Here is a 19,050-nt window from a genome sequence, read left to right as displayed (position 1 = left end):
CATCTGAAATTGTGTAGAAAAGCTCTGTACTGTTTACTAAGAATCACAGGTAGAAAAATGTCAGCAGTACTTTCATCAAGATGTTTTACTTCTAACCACAGAATGACAGAGAAGTGGCAGTGTTTTAACATCCTTGACTTGTATGTTCATTAATGCTTTTGCATTTTGTTTTGAATGTTGTTTTTCCCCCTTGTGTTATACTATATAATTAAATTATTTTACAGTGACAGCACAGGAATAGATTAGAATATCGATACATTTGTCTCACCTGAGGCAGTGAGCCATAAATAATAGTACTTCTTAAACTTGAAACCTAAGTTTTGCCAAATCAGTGAAAGTTTAGTTACAGCTTTATGCCTTTACAAAACTAGATCTCACAATATTTTAACACGACCCCACCACACGTTTCTCTAATGTGGCATATGGTATGATTTCATGTGACAAAAAAACAGAACTACTGTAGCATTTGCAAGCCTGCTGTTGGTTTTCCAAACAGGTTGTGCACACAAAGCCTACAACATTGCATGTGTTTATTTCATTTCAGCTCCAAGTTTAATGTATTAGGGAATCAATAAAATACATAAAACTGATAAAATAGCTATTATTAGTCTATATTGTGATGCAAAGAGATCTCTTTTTTTAGGGTCCAAAAATAGAGGTAGCTAGAGAATCAAATTCATCAGAGATTACTTACTTGTTTGTATTCTGGTAATGCACTAATAAGGCCCCCCACCAGGAAGAAAGTCACACAGTATATATAGAGTTTTATAAAAAACACAGAAAGAAAGGGCCCCAGAAAAAACAATTGCCAAAACAGGTGCAGATATTCTTCCCATGCAAAAAGTAGCGACCACATCATCTAATTGTGTGCTTCCAGTGGAGTCCTGCAGGGATTAGTTATTGGCCCTATGCTGTTTAAACTATTTTATCAATAACCTAGAAAAAGCGAAAGTTTTCAGATGACACAGAGATTGTGGGATTTGGTAAATAATGAATGGCACAGGTCACTGATACATAACAGTCTGGATCACTTGGTAAACTGGGCACAAGGAAACATGTTTTAATATGGCCAAATATGAATATATATATATTCATATTTATGTTTATATAAAAATAAACAAAGAATATTTGATAATGGACAACTCAATCTAGCAAAGAAAGATTTGAGAAGATCCAGTGGCCAGAACTTGAAGTTAGTTAAATTCAGACTGGAAATAAGGTGTAAATTTTCAACAGTCAGGGTAATTAACCAATGGAAGAATTTACCAAGGGTTGTGGTGGATTATGTATCAATGGCAGTTTTTAAACCCAAGATTACATGTTTTTTTTCTAAAAGATCTGTTCTAATTCAAACAGGAATTATTTCAAGGAAATTCAAGCCCCTATATTAAACAGGAGGTCAAGCTAGATGATCCCAGTGGTTCATTCTGGCCTTAGAATCCATTGATCTATTTCTGTGTGCTCAGAACATTTTATATTTGACCATATCCTCTGTCCATTACAGGCAATTGTGGATTTCCCATTGGCTTCAGTGATGCAGGATCAAGTCCATTGTGCCTTAACAGATGAATCTCTACATTCCATTTGAAGGATCAGAATCAAGTCTGTATCATATTGTATATAGTCTAATACAAAATATCTTAGTGTTTTTCAAAACACTGAGCATTAACTGTGAGTCAGTCATGGAATGGCATATTACTATAAATAGTTTGTTACAAAAACCTGTAGGAAGATGTAATCATTTTTCAGGCTGTGTAACATAATTTAGCTTTCAGAGAAGCAGCCGTGTTAGTCTGTATTCACAAAAAGAAAAGGAGTACTTGTGGCACCTTAGAGACTAACAAATTTATTTGAGCATAAGCTTTCATGAGCTACAGCTCACTTCATCGGATGCATTCAGTGGAAAATACAATGGGGAGATTTATATACACAGAGAACATGAAACAATGGGTGTTATCATACACACTGTAAGGAGAGTGATCACTTAAGATGAGCTAATATCAGCGGGGGGGGTGAGGGGAAGAAAACTTTTTGTAGTGATAATCAAGGTGGGCCATTTCCAGTAGTTGCAAGAACGTCTGAGGAACAGTGGGTGGGGGGGGGAGGGAAATAAACATGGGGAAATAGATTTACTTTGTGTAATGACCCATCCACTCCCAGTCTCTATTCAAGCCTAAGTTAATTGTATCCAGTTTGCAAATTAATTCCAATTCAGCAGTCTCTCATTGGAGTCTGTTTTTGAAGTCTTTTTGTTGTAATATTGCGACTTTTAGGTCTGTAATCGAGTGACCAGAGAGATTGAAGTGTTCTCCAGCTGATTTATGAATGTTATAATTCTTGACATCTGATTTGTGTCCATTTATTCTTTTACGTAGAGACTGTCCAGTTTGCTCAATGTACATGGCAGAGGGGCATTGCTGGCACATGATGGCATATATCACATTGGTAGATGTGCAGGTGAACGAGCCTCTGATAGTGTAGCTGATGTGATTAGGCCCTATGATGGTGTCCTCTGAATAGATATGTGGACACAGTTGGCAACGGGCTTTGTTGCAAGGATAGGTTCCTGGGTTAGTGGTTCTGTTGTGTGGTATTTGGTGGCTGGTGAGTATTTGCTTCAGGTTGGGGGGCTGTCTGTAAGCAAGGACTGACCTGTCTCCAAAGATCTGTGAGAGTGACGGGTCGTCCTTCAGGATAGGTTGTAGATCCTTGATGATGCGTTGGAGAGGTTTTAGTTGGGGGCTAAAGGTGATGGCTAGTGGCCTTCTGTTATTTTCTTTGTTGGGCCTGTCCTGTAGTAGGTGACTTCTGGGAACTCTTCTGGTTCTATCAATCTGTTTCTTCACTTCAGCAGGTGTGTATTGTAGTTGTAAGAATGCTTGATAGAGATCTTGTAGGTGTTTGTCTCTGTCTGAGGGGTTGGAGCAAATGCAGTTGTATCGTAGAGCTTGGCTGTAGACAATGGATCGTGTGGTGTGATATGGGTGAAAGCTGGAGGCATGTAGGTAGGAATAGCGGTCAGTAGGTTTCCGGTATAGGGTGGTGTTTATGTGACCATCGCTTATTAGCACCGTAGTATCCAGGAAGTAGATCTCTTGTGTGGACTGGTCCAGGCTAAGGTTGATGGTGGGATGGAAATTGTTGAAATCATGGTGGAATTCCTCAAGGGCTTCTTTTCCATGGGTCCAGATGATGATGTCATCAATTTAGTGCAAATAGAGTAGGGGCATTAGGGGACGAGAGCTGAAGAAGCGTTGTTCTAAGTCAGCCATAAAAATGTTGGCATACTGTGGGGCCATGCGGGTACCCATAGCAGTGCAGCTGGTTTGAAGGTATACATTGTCCCCAAATGTGAAATAGTTATGGGTAAGGACAAAGTGACAAAATTCAACCACCAGGTTTGCCGTGACATTATCGGGGATACTGTTCCTGATGTCTTGTAGTCCATCTTTGTGTGGAATGTTGGTGTAGAGATGATGGGGCATCCAGGATTTCCAGGTTTAGCAGATAGAATACCCCAGGTCGGGGTTCCAGGGTAGCAGATAGAATACCCCAGGTCGAGGTTCCAGGGGTGTGTCTGTGCGGATTTGTTCTTGTGCTTTTTCAGGGAGTTTCTTGAGCAGATGCTGTAGTTTTGTTTTGGTAACTCTCAGTGGGATCAGAGGGTAATGGGTTGTAGAAAGTGGTGTTGGAGAGCTGCCTAGCAGCCTCTTGTTCATATTCTGACCTATTCATGATGACGACAGCACCTCCTTTGTCAGCCTTTTTGATTATGATGTCAGAGTTGTTTCTGAGGCTGTGGATGGCATTGTGTTCTGCACGGCTGAGGTTATGGGGCAAGTGATGCTGCTTTTCCACAATTTCAGCCAGTGCACGTCGGCAGAAGCATTCTATGTAGAAATCCAGTCTGTTGTTTCGACCTTCAGGAGGAGTCCACCCAGAATCCTTCTTTTTGTAGTGTTGGTAGGAAGGTCTCTGTGGATTAGTATGTTGTTCAGAGGTGTGTTGGAAATATTCCTTGAGACGTCGAAAATAGGATTCTAGGTCACCACAGAACTGTATCATGTTCGTGGGGGTGAAGGGGCAGAAGGAGAGGCCCCGGATAGGACACATTCTTCTCCTGGGCTAAGAGTATAGTTGGATAGGTTAACAATATTGCTGGGTGGGTTGAGGGAACCATTGCTGTGGCCCCTTGTGGTATGTAGTAGTTTAGAAAGTTTAGTGTCCTTTTTCTTTTGTAGCTTTGTTCTGACTACCTGGAATACACTGCCTTCTGTCGACCCCCCTGAGCCTATGGAGTAGGCTCAGCCAATCAAGGAGCCAGAAATAGCTGAGCAGTCCCAATGAATTCTACTCAAAACAAAAAATTTACCAAAAGGGCGAGAATTACATTTGCATGGATTTCCATTTTCTGAAAATAAGTCAACCAACTTTGATAACATTTTCACAGACACGACACATTCAGAAGCAAGCATAATAACATGAAACAAGCCTTGCCAGATCAAAAAAAGGGGCAAATGTTAATGCTTTCAGTTTTTCTGAAAATGTATCACCCCACTCTACCTATCACATGTAAATTTTGTTTCCTTTTGTAGTGCTGTCAAAAGAAGAACTGCAGAACCAACTTGGTGACACAGAAGTGACATAAGCATTGCTAAATGCAAGAGAAGGGAAATAAAGATAGTGGTCTTCTGGCAAAATAAGCCTGGAAAATGTGATTCTATGGTTTGGGGGAGAGAGAGAAAGGGGGAAAGTATATATTGGGTAAAAAATACTAGTTTAATTGTGCAGGCTAAGAAGTTCTCATTTGTTACAGCCTTACCCTAAAAGCTGCCTTATGAGCAAGACAGCACCTCCTCTTACCCGAAGAAGCATTAATTTCTCTGAGCTACTTCATTGCCATGTTCTGCTATGGTAGTTTAACTAGTGGGAGTCAGAGAAGGGAAAATAGCAGATAAAAAGTGTACCACTACGCCACTGTTTGGAGGTCTCATTTAAATCATGGGAGGACCAAGAAGAGGACTACTTTAAACTTGTCAGAGGTTCAAATCCACAAGGCCTGCAATGGCAAGCAATGCATTTTTTTGGTAGGCAACTGAGAAAGAGCAGTGGTGTAGTTGTAAATAAAATACTTGATTTTTTTTTGTCATGAAAAATGGCCTATTCCTTGGAAAATAGAAAAGAAAAAAAAACATTTCACATATAGAGTTAAAAATCCTCATTTTTATGACAAGAATGGTCCAGGTTCCAAATTTGTAAATTCCAGCATAAATCTGGAAAATGAAGTTTTCATGTATGAAAACCTCTGATGTGAAAATTAGGAATATAGCACACAGCTTTATGATTAAGCACCGGCAGGCAAACATTTCCTGCATGAAAGTATCATATTTGATGTACGAGAATAATGTCTGAGGAGGCAATACTTATGGAAGTGATAATCAGCATGATGTGAACACTGCATTATGGCCTCAACCATGTACACATGGTGGGACATATTAAACAATCATTATCTAAGCTTTTTGTTAGTTTCTTCCTGTAGATGTAGACTAATAACATTAATCAACTTGAAGTATTAAAAGATAAAAATCATGAAGACTGATTCATATTTGCATTGACATTCAACTTATATCAAATTTTAGTGCATACAAAGGGGTTGTGGTAAGCAGCAATGATGCCAAATGTTTGTTTTTATACACAGTAGCAATCATTTTACATAAAATGCAGTTAAAATCATTATAACAGTCTGAAAAAAACTGAGCATTGTAACTGAAAAGCAAGTTCTTTGTATTTATTTTGACACTAAAATATCATTTTATAGTTTTGTTTTGTTTTTAAATAGGCATTTGTGTGACTCCTTGAACTAGGTTAATGTTTATAAGTTTGCCAGTGTAAAACTGCATGTATATTTGGAGGACTTGTGCTTACTGTTCTAACAGCAGTTCAGTGGCTTACCCACTTATGTACCTACTTGGATTTAACAGCACATAATTAAACTCTTTCATTGCTTTTCTGGTAAGGGAATAATTTATTCAGAATGATACAAACATCAAGACCATCTGTTAGGTTATGAAAGGAAAATATTACACTAGGTGAGAATGATATCTTATTTGATAAGATACCCAAGTAGAGGACACATCTATTTAATGATGGCAGAAAATAATAGCATTGGACTGTATTTTTTTAAATAACCCTATTCCAAATTTTATGAGTGTTTTTTCTCCTTCCTGTTTAATCTGAACGACTATATAAGACTTAGATGTTTCTTTGAACTGAGCAATTCGAAAAGCAATTCTTTTAATGTTGATGTGCCATTTATATTTTACTATCTGCATGTTCATATTTAGGTAACAGACATGATGCATAATGGGAGACATCTTTCATTTGTGCAAATCTCTATAACTCCATTGGCTTCAGTGGAGCTGCAACTAAGTCATCAGAGGATCTGGTCCTGCATCTAAAGGTAATTAACAAGTGCCAGAGATTAAACTAAATATAACTTGGTCTTTATTTGTTATTTATATTGCACATCATTACCACTTTGTATAGCTATTTGAACACCTGCTAATGATTGAGATTTTAAACTTGTAAAATTCTCTTAAAACACTAAAAAGAACAAAGAGTACTTGTGGCACCTTAGAGACTAACAAATTTATTTGGGCATAAGTTTTCATGGGCTAAAACCCACTTCATCGGATGCGTGGAATGGAAAATACAGTAGGAAGATAGAGAGAGAGAGAGAGAGAGAGAGAGAGAGAGAGAGAGAGAGAAAATGAAAAGATGGGGGTTGCCATACCAACTCCATGATAAATCGACCACTGCTGGATCAATCTCTCCAGAGGTAAGTGTAGACATGCCCTTAGTCTTCTCTTTTACAGACTAAACAAACACATTGTTTTCAATCTTTCCTCACGTTTTCTAGATCTTTGCTTTTGTTGTTGTTCTCTGGATTTTCTCCAATTTGTCAACATCTTTCTTGAAATGTGGTGCCCCAAACTGGACACAATGCTTCAGTTGAGGCTTAATCAGTGCAGAGTAGAGCAGAAGAATTAATTCTTGTATTTTGCTTACAACACTGTTGCTAATACATCCCAGAATGATGTTTGCTTTTTTGCAACAGTGTTACACTGTTGACTCATAATTAGCTTGTGAGCCACTATGATCCCCAGATCCCTTTTTGCAGTACTCCTTCCTAGGCAGTCATTTCCCATTTTTAATATGTGTGACTGATTGTTCCATTCTAAGTGGAGTACTTTCCATTTGTCCTTCTTGAATTTCATCCTATTTACTTCAGACCGTTTCTCCAGTTTGTCCAGATTATTTTGAATTTTAATCCTATTCTCCAAAGTACTTGAAACTCCTCCCAGCTTGCTGTCAACTGCAAATTTTATAAGTGTTCTCTCAATGCAATTATCTAAATCAGTGTTTCCCAAACTTGGGACGCCGCTTATGCAGGGAAAGCCCCTGGCGGGCCAGGCTGGTTTGTTTACCTGCCGCATCCGCAGATTCAGCGATCGTGGCTCCCACTGGCCACGGTTCGCTGTGCCCAGCCAATGCGAGCTACGGGAAGTGGCGCGGACCAAGGGACGTACTGGCCACCGCTTCCCGCAGCCCCCATTGGCCGGGCACAGCAAACTGCGGCCAGTGGGAGCCGCGATCGGCCAAAGCTGCGGACGCATCAGGTAAGCAAACCAGCCCGGCCTGCCACGGGCTTTCCCTGAACAAGCAGCATCCCAAGTTTGGGAAACACTGATCTAAATCATTGATGAAGATATTGAACAGAACTGGACTCACAACTGATCCCTGTGGGACCTCATTCAGTATGCCCTTCCAGCTTGACTGTGAACCACTGGTAACTACTCTCTGGGAATGGTTTTGCAACCAGCTATGCACCTTCTTTATAGTAGTTCCATCTAGGTTTTATTTCCCTAGTTTGTTTATCACATACATATAACATGCAGACCAAAGGGCTACGCAGTAACAAATTCTGTTAATTGAGCATATAAACTCTGACTTCAGACTGGCAAAATCAGGGCATTTAGAATTGAACTGCTATGATTTTGAACACATACATCACAAATCCATATACTGTAGGTGGATATAAAAATAAATGGAGGTTTGAGCAGTGAAATATTTTCAGATGAGTGTAAAACTCATATCAAAGGGTAATATGGTGACCCCAGATGCCTTTGTGTCATCTATATATTCACACACAAAAACATGTGAGTTCACTAGATTTCAAATCCAGCAGAGGACTAGCTACTCTTTTAAAGTAAACTGTTAGTGTAAAAATGAGTTAAATCTATGCAGGATTATCATTTTAACTATTTTTTTAAAAAAAACATAAAGTAGTGGTCATATCAGTCTACCATTTTACTGATTTTTATTTTCAGTTAAAATGAATGTCAGCTAGATGTCACTTGTGCCAGGTTTGCAACAACTAATTTTATACTGCAGCATGCTACCATGAATACCTTAGTAAGGGGCATGAAAGATTCTCTTTTGGTTTGTTCAATTTTACCAGGAAAACAAGCTGCTGACAGAGATACGTATAGGGAACTGAAGCAAGTATTCCTTGAGCATTCCGGAGAGTTATCAATAAGGCTAATATAGAAGTCAAGTAGTCGAAGTGAAGAAAAATATATTCATTAATTCAGTACTCCCTTGCAATTTAAGAAATTCCCTCTGAAGTAAAGTATCTTTTCCACCTCAGCTAAGGAAACACTGGGAACAAGTTTATCTGTTTCCTTTGCTCTAAAATAATTAAATCTGCTTCCTAAAGCTGACACTTGGAGGTCTGTCAGAGTCCATTTGTACAATGCTGTCTGCAACTGGAAAATCTCAGATGTTCGTGCACACAGGACAAGTGCTTCTGGGCAGAAGTAGCTGGGTTAAAGATCAAAAAGAAGTCTGCTGGAGTACCTTGGAAAGAAAGTTTTTGCAGTTCTACCAAGCAGGAGCCAAAGATGTGCTAATTAGCATAGTAATAATTTATTATATGATCGAATTTACATATTTTCTGGCAAGTAACATGTGAGGGATCCAGTAATTTTTCTTGACTTTCAAAATAGTTAAGGAAAGCTTGAGTCACTTGGTTATTATGGTGATGATACCACTACAAGAACCTGGATAGTCAGGCTGATCAAAATTCTCAGAAGTTAAGGTTGTTCATATACATCAACAACAATGGAAAGAAACTTGAACATACACTGGAATATGTTAATGAAACTTTTGGAAAACCAAAACCAAGCAAGTTTCAGTTAAAGACAAAAATGAAAAATGTAAGCAACCTATTGAGAAATACCAAGGATTCTGGGCATCATAAGAGATTGTACAAATGAAGGTGAAAGATTTGTACAAATAAACTTGGTGGGATTCAGCGTTGTTGTTATTCTCCAGCCATGGACTGATGTTAATGAATTGTGATTATACATATCAGTAAGTTTCCCATCATAGTAGAATCTACATACTATTCATTACAATTTGAAGTAGATGCCTAGCTTATATATAAGGCCACAGGGACAATTGTGACCATCTAGTCTTACCTTCTGCATGACAAAGGCCATAGGACTTCCCTGAATTAATTACTGTTTGAACTAAAGTATCTTTTAGAAAAACATCCATAGTGTCTCAGATGAAAATCAGTTCTCAAGTTCCTTAAACTACAAAGTCACTTGTGAACATATCAGAGTGAACAGACTAGAATCCCAAATCTACCCAAATTCCAGTAATGTTAAAGCAGTTTGTAAAGTGTTTACACAGTCCTAATCCAGGTACCTATCTTGTGAACTTCCTATCACATACAAAGAACAACAGCAATATGATCAAAGAAAATCCATGACCCATTCTCATAATAGGTAAAACAAAGGAAGAGCTGCTACATCTATATTCATAGTGAAAGGAATGAACAGGGAAGTGTGGATATAACTACTTTAGAAAAAGGAATATCCATTACATGAGACAGAAGCAGTATATAGCCTGGAGGAATGGAACATGTCAAGCAAATCTAATGTCTGCTGTACCATTCAGTAGCCATTAGGCCAACTGTAAAGGGTGGATTCTCAACTAGAAGGGCACAAGAAAGAAATGCATATTGCCACAAAACAGCTATTCAAGATGCCAAATTTGTGAACGATTAAAACAGATTGGATGCACAGACTGCATCAAAATCTAAAACAAAATAAATGACTGGAGAGAGAAAAAAAACACCAAAACATCACATGGAGAATTAATGGTGCACTTGAGTCAATCAGTGCAATTGCTGAATAAACGAACACTGTCAGCAGAAATCTATTTATTCCCTTAGAGCTATACAGTAGCTAGGGGGAAGAAAGCTAGTATCAGTAATACAGTGTAGGTGCCAATCCTTCTACAATTAATAGAACTGATAGTTTGGCAGATGTTCACACGAACATTATATCTATAAAAATATATCACTCTTTATTGAGCTAGCAGTTCAATAATGTCACATATTGTGAGTTTAAATGCCAGTTCTTCCAAAGAAAACAATGAAGAACAATCACAATACTCATGTGATGGATGAGCAAAGTTGTGCAGATGAATTTGGAACCAACTGACCAAAGTAGAATAATATTCTAGTAGCTCAGGCCTGAACAGGAAAGAATGTTATGGTGCCTATTAATGCTATTTAGCATTTATGTCTGTCCCTATAGTTGAGGATGTGCATTGCTATTTGTAACCCACATTTGTAACTTGTCGGCTTGTCTGCACCAACAGCAAAATTGAGATGGTCAAGTGGCAGAATGTAGCTTTGTAAATGGAACCAAGGCCTCAACTAAAAAAATAAATAAATAAAAAATAAAGAGTTGGCCTTGTACCTAGTGGTTTAATTTAAAATTACCTCCCTTTGGGATCCACCCTTGGGTCAGGTGAATCTAGGGCAATTTCTCAATCACTTAATGGGACTAAAACAAATTTACTTCTGGCTCCTCACAATCACTGTGATCCTTGTGGTGGAAGACAAGAGAGAATGGCCCATTGGTCCACAATAAACCTCCTGACTATCTGCTACTGTAAACAGGTATCCTCTTTACCGCTCATCCCAATTCTTCAATACCATCTCCCCACATCTTTCTAGTCCTCTACTATGAAACCTGGGAGCCCCAACCACTATGGAGATTTGATGCTTTGCATTATTATGGGGCATTAGCATAAATTACAGCTTAATTATAATGGGGTCAGTTGCCCCCTGAGGACTCCCTAATGGCCAGAGGTCACTGCAGCACCCTACTTCTGTTTCTCCTCTCTTCAGGGCCTCATAAGAACTCTGCTAGCAGCTTTCTTGGCCAATAATACCAATCCTTGAGGTCTGGATTTGTTAACAAACAGTTTCAATCATCCCCCAAAAGCCCCCAAATTCAGTCCATCAACACATCTGTTCAGCTCTGCCAGTCCCCAGGTACTTCTTCAGTCCTAGTCTGCTTTTGGTTAATCAGCTATGCCAGCGCCTTCTAGCTAGAGTCCTTCCCTGCTCTTCCTCACAGGGACTTCCCAGTCTTCCTATCTGGAGTACTTTCTTTTACAAGAAAGGGTCCAACAACCTCCTGGTGCTGTGTATTCTTCAGGTTTCAGAAGTCAGCTGTCAAACCCCTCTACTGTTCTGGCCCTCAGCTTTCTTCTGTCCTCTGCCTTCCAGGCTCAAATCCTTCTCTTAGTCAGTGTCTCTTGCAGGATCCTCCTGCTCACTGTAGTTCCTGTTTGTCACTCCCTCTTTCTTCAGCTTCCTGCGAGGGGACACCTTTCCCCTGTCAGGCCACATCAAGTCTGTTAACGCAGCACAGGTGAGATGGAGCCGTTCTTTCTTAAAGGGCCCAGTCCACCCTGTGACACAAATTCACATCACTGCCCTCAGTTCCCCCCTAGGCTCAAAGGAAAGGATCTTGCACCTTCACAATCTCAGAATATATGACCATAGTTGATAAATTCTGAAGAAGACACAGTGTCTCTGGATTTTTAGAGGTAAGAGGAGTGAGGCCCCACAATGAGGGGCTTCAAGGCCCATGCAGCAGAAGAGTAGAGTGGAATGAGTAGTCTATAAATAGGCATCATATTATCAGATAAAGTAGAAGGCCTTGGACCAGGCTTTACCTTACCATGAAAATCTGCTACTGCATGCCAGAAATGGTTGATTTGATGTTGCTAGGAGATCCTATAACCAAAATTTTTGGAGTCCTTAAATTTTTAAACAAATAAATAAAAGGAGGGTTCAAGGGAAGGACTAAGATTTGTTTTTCTTTATTTGAATTTGGCCCTTTTGTATGTAACAGAGCAGATTATAAACCTCTTTCTGTAATCTAATTGTGTAATGGAAAATGATTTTTCAGTCTTAGATATCATTCAAAGCTTGTTGCAGTAATTCCAAAAAAATCTCTAAGTACCCTTAACATAAATGATAAATTGAGAAATGTATTTCTTGCTATTTTAAAAGTTGGGCACACTGAGCACAGACCCATGGATTTCATTTTCTTTTCACTACCCTATAATTGATAAGTTATACTGACAGTAACGTCACCTATCTTTCTCACACAATAAAGATAAAAGAAGGGAGGAAGTCTAATTGTTCTCTAGTTCTATAAACATTCTGTTCTAGCACACCCGCATGTTAGACATCAGTTTGATTTCACTGAGTTTAAAGCATTTTGTCACAGTAATGTGATCCAATTTGATTTCATTTCCTTTACACAAGATAGAAAATAAAGGTGTTTTCTTTGTTTTTTAAAGTCCTTGTTTTCGCTGACCGCTTTATGACTAGAGGGAGCCAGAAGAGCCATTGGTGGTGCATGGGGAAGGGAAAAATCAGGGTTCTAGACCTGGGGTACTCCTTTTCTTTTTGCAAATACAGACTAACACGGCTGTTACTCTGAGACCTGGGGTGGGGCAAATGGCTCAGTTTCCTATGAATTCTCTAGAATTCATGGGGCTTGCTGATGGATCCTACAGCTCTCTCCCAGTTGGGAACAAACCTTGCCCCATCATGTGGGAGAAACTCTACTCTGTTTAAAGGACTGCAAGATATTTCTGACTTTTGTAATGAAGACCAAAGAAAATGCAGGATTTACCTTATTCAAACATGCTAGTCAATATCTTAACATGATGGCAGCAATTCCTTTAAAACAGAGTCTAGACACTCTTGAAAGTGTTCACTGGTGAAGGAAAAATTAAAATCCCCTGCATTGCTGTATTTCTTTAGTACAATTTCTATTACCACTTTGTTTATGAAAAATATTTTTAGCTGTTGTCTTTCTGGAATATGCAGAAAAAAATCCTGTTCTTTAGTATTCCAAGTGTTTCTCTAGGACTACTGTTTCAACATTACCAGGGTTATCTGTATGTTTGAGCCAGCCCTTGAAAGCATGAAAATCTCAGACATTACTATATTGTGATGGGTCAGACAATATGATCCAATAGAATATTCATAACCCTGTGTATCAATACATGTCATATACATATGTGTGTTAGCTTGCTGTGTGGGAAAGGGGTTTCCTCTGTAATCTGGAATCACTCAGGTTTTTAATGCAAAATCCAAGGCTAGCTATGCAGATACTCAGCCTTTAATGCTTCGCCTCCTGGGGAAAGGTGCAATGACTGGTTTTACCTGTTTCAGAAGGCCTGAGAAAAAAGGCTTTGGGGGTATAATAGGTTGAGCTTAAACTGATAGAGGAGCCTTAATGTTGAACCAACAAATGGGCATAACCTTTTGTCCTGGTCAGGGGAGATGAACCCTGCAGAAGGATTGGAAGGACTGGAACCTACCAGGGTTTCCATAGGACTGATGGGAGTTTAGAGATTTTTATTGTTTTGTGTTTTCTCTGTAAGGCATTTATCCTATAATAAATTCAGTCTGCTTTGACGGAGTTGTTTGGTTACATGTAATTGCTGGCATACACTGGGCATAGCCCCTGGACAGAAAACAAAGAACAGGTGCTGGACACTCGCTCAGACCTGCTGAGATAAACACAGGAAAATACAAGAGTCCTGCAAGCCTAAATACTTGGTTAGAAGGGAGAGGGACACCAGTTTCTGAGGGGAGGGAAGTGACAGCTAGCGCCTTGAGATGGTGTTCCTTGTGCAAACCACGGGGGGGGGGGGGGTCAAAGGTGAAATTACCCTGAAACTGTAACGGCTTCATATTACTGGTTTCCATTAAAGTAATAAACATATAGCATATAGATGCATGGACATAAACATGGTACTTGATAAGACATTGGCAGTTAGGGAACAATTCTGCCATCAGTGATACTTACGGGAATTTTGCCATTCACTTCAATGACAGAAGGAGCATGTTCATATTATTTTTGAAAACATTCAATCTCATGTAGTAATTATGAGTTTAAGTTTCATCCTGTGACCTGAATATTCATGATAAATTATGTCAATATCTAAATGGCTTCCTAAAATATGATGAATATAGAGTGTTGTTACTTTTCTATATATAATTGACTAGCTGTCCAGTCTGAGCCAGTAACAATAACATAGTGAGAGAGGATAGTCAAGTTTGATTGCCTTTATTAATAAAGTTGTCTTTATTATTTAAGAATAGTGCATTACAAAGAGGATCTTTATGGAACCAAAGCTTGCAGCTGATAGAAGTCTGATCTCAGTCCTGTCTTGTTCAATCATTAACTCACATTTACATGGTTTTATAGCTAGATGTTGGCAATCTATAATGACCCTTTTTACACTCATGATAATTACATGTTCCCTTTTGTCTGGTACATATTGCTTATCCAAGCGCGTATCACAATATCCAAATTTTCCATATTAATGCGGTTAGTACATCTTAAAGTTAGGACACTTGTTCTGTTCAAGAGGATATTGTGCTAAACATTAAGCAACTAAACTTTCCACTCTCATTAAACTAAATATTCCAGTCTTAATAAATATTACACAACTTAACATTATTACAAATTGTTCTTAAAACTGGTTAGAGGCTTGGTTCCCTTGACAATTGGCTTTTACTTAGTAATGGAACTTTTGGCCTAATGGTGAACAGGTGGATCCTGCGAAGGGCCGACGTTCTCTTTTGAATTGCTGAGCCCCCTCAACTCCCATTGATTTCAGAGTAACTACAGGGCATTCAGTACTTTATTGGAAGCTCACTGAGGGACCTTTGAGTAGTTGAGTTGCTACAGAATCTGAGTCATATATTAAAGTTCTAGGGACACTTACATGAAATTTACACATTTAGGAAAATGGGATAAGTTACTCAAAGAGATGGATTCTGTTATGCTGCCTCTGTGCAAATGTGAGCTTCTGTAGTGCCCTGCTCACATACTGTGGGCATGAAGGAGAAGTGGCCAGAAGCCAATCAATCCACTCTAAAAATCCCTAGGGCCCATGCCTAGGGGCCCTGGTCAACTAGGGGGCCCCTGCAGGAGCACCAGAAACTGGATAGAAATGGGGGGGCACTGGTGCCAGAACTGTGGCCCCACCCCCTGATTCTCCTCTCCCCCATGGGGCCCCACCTCCTTGTTACTCCTCTTCCCACTGAGGTTCCACCCCCTGGCCAGACCAGAAGTCAGAACTGGGCTGTGGTAGGGTGAGCATTCTTCCTTCCAGTGTGGAGCTGGCCTGAGCCCCCCTCCATACAGGGCTGGCCCAAGCCACTGGCCCAAGGCCCTCCCCCTCCCACATGCAGCTGACTCAAGCTGCTTGCCTGAACCCCTTTCCTCCCACTGTGTGAAGTTGACCTGAGCCCCTCCCCCTCCTGTGCTGAGTTGGCCTGAGTCACTCACCCAAGCCCCTTGCCTTCCCATGCGGGGCTCTCCGGAGACCTGCCGCTCCTCATCAAGACCCTTTTTGGTAAAACTGGGCATTTGTCCTATTTGCTCTTACCAACTGATAATCAATTAGTATCACCCTAGGCTGTGGTAAGAGCTGCCAAGGGAGGCTGTGTCACTGTGGAGAGCCCCGGACCCTCCACCTGCCCTGGGCGGTAGGCCAGGGTGCCCAAGTGAAGACCCCTGCCCATGTCCCTGCCCCCTGGGGTGCATCACCCTGGGCAGGTGAAGGGACCAGGGCTCCCCACAGCAGCTCAGGCTCCCTGGGCAGCCCTAGTCATGGTCCAGTTCTGGCTTTTGGCCTGGCCAGGGGGTGGGGCATTGCAGGGAAGGGGAGGAGCAGAGGGCAGGACCCCGTGGTGGACCAGTAAAGGATTGAAAGCTACTTCCTAATACAGGCTCTTGCCACCTGGTTCCATAAGGTTTCCTTTTGGTGTTGCTGGGCCTTTCTAATGACAGGTCTTGGACCATAGCTGGGGCTGCCACCACTGCAGTACAAATATTAAATAATAACAGTTTGTTTACCCAGGAATGGTGCCTTCCAGTACTGCTAACCCCAAATGTTCATAAATCTTAAATTGGATTCCAAAAAATGAGGATGAAAACAAAACAGGAAATTAAAAAATGATATATCTGTGGTTCTTTGTATTTGCCTCTGGTTTCTGAGCCTTTCGAATACACTGGGGTCATGTTTTCATGCTTGTCTCTGCAACCACTAGGACAGAAACTTGCACTTTTTAAAAAACAAATATCAAAACAGATTCTCTTGTATTCACTTGACTCCTGGAGCTGGGGCATTAAAAAAAACACCAAATGCCATATGGCTCATGTTAAAATCACGGGTTGGCATCGTTGCCCTCCCCTTCCATGATAATTTGTTCATCACCATTTCCAGGGCCGGCTCCAGGCGCTGGCGTTCCAAGCAGGTGCTTGGGGCAGCACTTAGAAAGGGGCGGCAGTGTTTCTGCGGCGATGGCAATTTGGCGGCAGCTCCTGTGTCCCGCCGACCACAGTGGCAATTCGGAGGCAGCTTCTCTGTTCTGCTGGCCGCGGAGGCAGCTTCTCCCTTTTGCCATCTGCGGAGGCAGTTTTTTTTCACTGCTTGGGGTAGCAAAAACAGTAGAGCCAGCCCTGACCATTTTAGTGCAGTTTTTGGTCTGGCTTACGCCTCTGCATTCATTTTCATACTAAAGAGGATGACTAACCTCCTGTGTGTTCATCAGAGGCAGCATTGTATTTCCAAAAGAACTATTTCTTCACTTGGAACTGGTAACTAGTTATTTGCTTGTTTGATCCATTTACAAAAAACAACCTACTCTATCCATTCAGAATGCCACTCTTTTCTCTTACTAAAATAAACACAGGTGACATTCTTAATTGGCATCCTATAAGTTTAGTAAAAGCTACATTTTATCACTTTCTAAAAGGAACCAGAATTCTATTCATTGTATATGCCAGAGCCTTCAAATTCTGAAATTCCTGCTTATTTATTATTTTTCAGTATATGTAATTCTGGTTTAATTTAGGAGTATGGAGTTAACCCCAGTTGACCCATCACTATTGACAGCATAGATCAGCTATGCTTAACTGGGGATACAAATTAAACTGGAGTAGTTTTGAAGGTGAACAAGAGTAACAAAGCAGCTAAGGCTTCATTATTGGTGTTCAGCATTCGACCATACACTTCCCTTTCTTCACTTGTGACTTGCCTTGTTTCAAAAGAAATCTGCAGGTGTGGAAAGTCTATTTTCAACATCTTAGATTCTAACCCTCCGGTTTTCACAGGGTTTTGTTAAGAATTAGGAACCACATTTTCAAAGCCAGTAATTTCCAGTTTTCTTTGCCATTGTATGTTTTGATGTTTTGTTTTGTTTTTTTAAAAAAACCTTGGTATGCTCTAGCACAAAGGAAACTTTGCTCCTAAGGATGCTTCTACCCACAGTTTGAGAACAGCTCACAACTATTTCTAGCCCAAATAAAGAAAGCAAGAATCTTACAAATAATACAGGAAGCACATCTCTAACCCAGCACCCTTTTATAGTGAGATTCTGTTTTGCTTTATTATAGTTTACTGTGCTTATTTTGCCTCTTGGTTTAGAAAAAAGGAAAAGGGTGACAAAGTTAGCCACGACATTCTAGGGGATGTTTTTATGTGAGCCAAGGTTAAATATGTTTTAAGTCTCTACTACTAAGAAGCTCTTGTATGGAGTTACTGTTATCTAGTGGAGAAAGCACGGAACTGGAAATTGGAAACCTGGCTTCTACGTTCAGCTCTACCATTGGTCTAGTGAATAACCTGGGGTAAATCACTTCCCCTCTATGTGCCTCATCTTTAAAATGAGGATAATGATATTGACCTCAGTTTATAAAGTAATTTGAGATCTATTGGTCAGCACTGTAGAAAAGCTAGTATTACTATTATTGTGATCCAACTTTTCTCTCATTCACCCTCACATATTCACACTCACACCACAACAACATATTATATGGAAAAATAATATTTAGAAAACTGTTTTAGCTACCTTTTAAAGCTATTTAGCAGCTGGAGAAAAAATGCTAGCTTTCCACAAACCACTGGGACTTGATTTGTAGACTACCGGTGTTTCCATAGACCAGTTTGCAAATAGTTACTGAAGAATGATGAGGAAGGTAGATACCACATGATGGATCCATTCAGACAGACTCAATAGGGAACTAAGTGTGTCTTTGGCCAGGCAACTGACAGTCCATCACCTGATGAAATAGTTAAAACATCAAGCTGTGTATATCCAGGTTTTCACTCTGCTTTTAATCAGTCTGACACAGATGCCCTGTTGAAAGAAGATATAGGAATTGCCATATCAAAACAGACCAATGGTCCATCTAATCTAATCTCCTGTATCCAACAGAAGCCAATGGAGCAACATTGGGGAAGGAGTAAAAAACAAGATAATGCATTTACCTGTAAAAAAGGCAGAAGTTTGTTTTGGACTGCAAAATTACAAAAGCCTTAAATCAAGCAGCTAGGCAAAACAAACAAATGTCTTTTTTTTACAGTTAAGTGCATTACCTGTATACTTTTGGCCTAATTAATGTAACTGCAGAAGCCAATTTTAGTCATACATTCCTATTAAAACAATCGTACTGAATTATTTCCTATTAAGAATATTGGACTGCTCCGTTCCATGAAAAAGCCTGCTTCAGGGGATTAGTGGCAAGGAAAAACACAGACCAAAACTGTATTAAGCTGGTTCTCTGAATGTTTTAGGAAGAA

The sequence above is a fragment of the Chelonia mydas genome, chromosome 1, assembly GCF_015237465.2.
Source record: "Chelonia mydas isolate rCheMyd1 chromosome 1, rCheMyd1.pri.v2, whole genome shotgun sequence".
NCBI classification, from domain to species: domain Eukaryota; kingdom Metazoa; phylum Chordata; order Testudines; family Cheloniidae; genus Chelonia; species Chelonia mydas.
The sequence above is the reverse complement of the archived record's forward strand: the minus strand, read 5'-3'. Positions refer to the sequence as shown.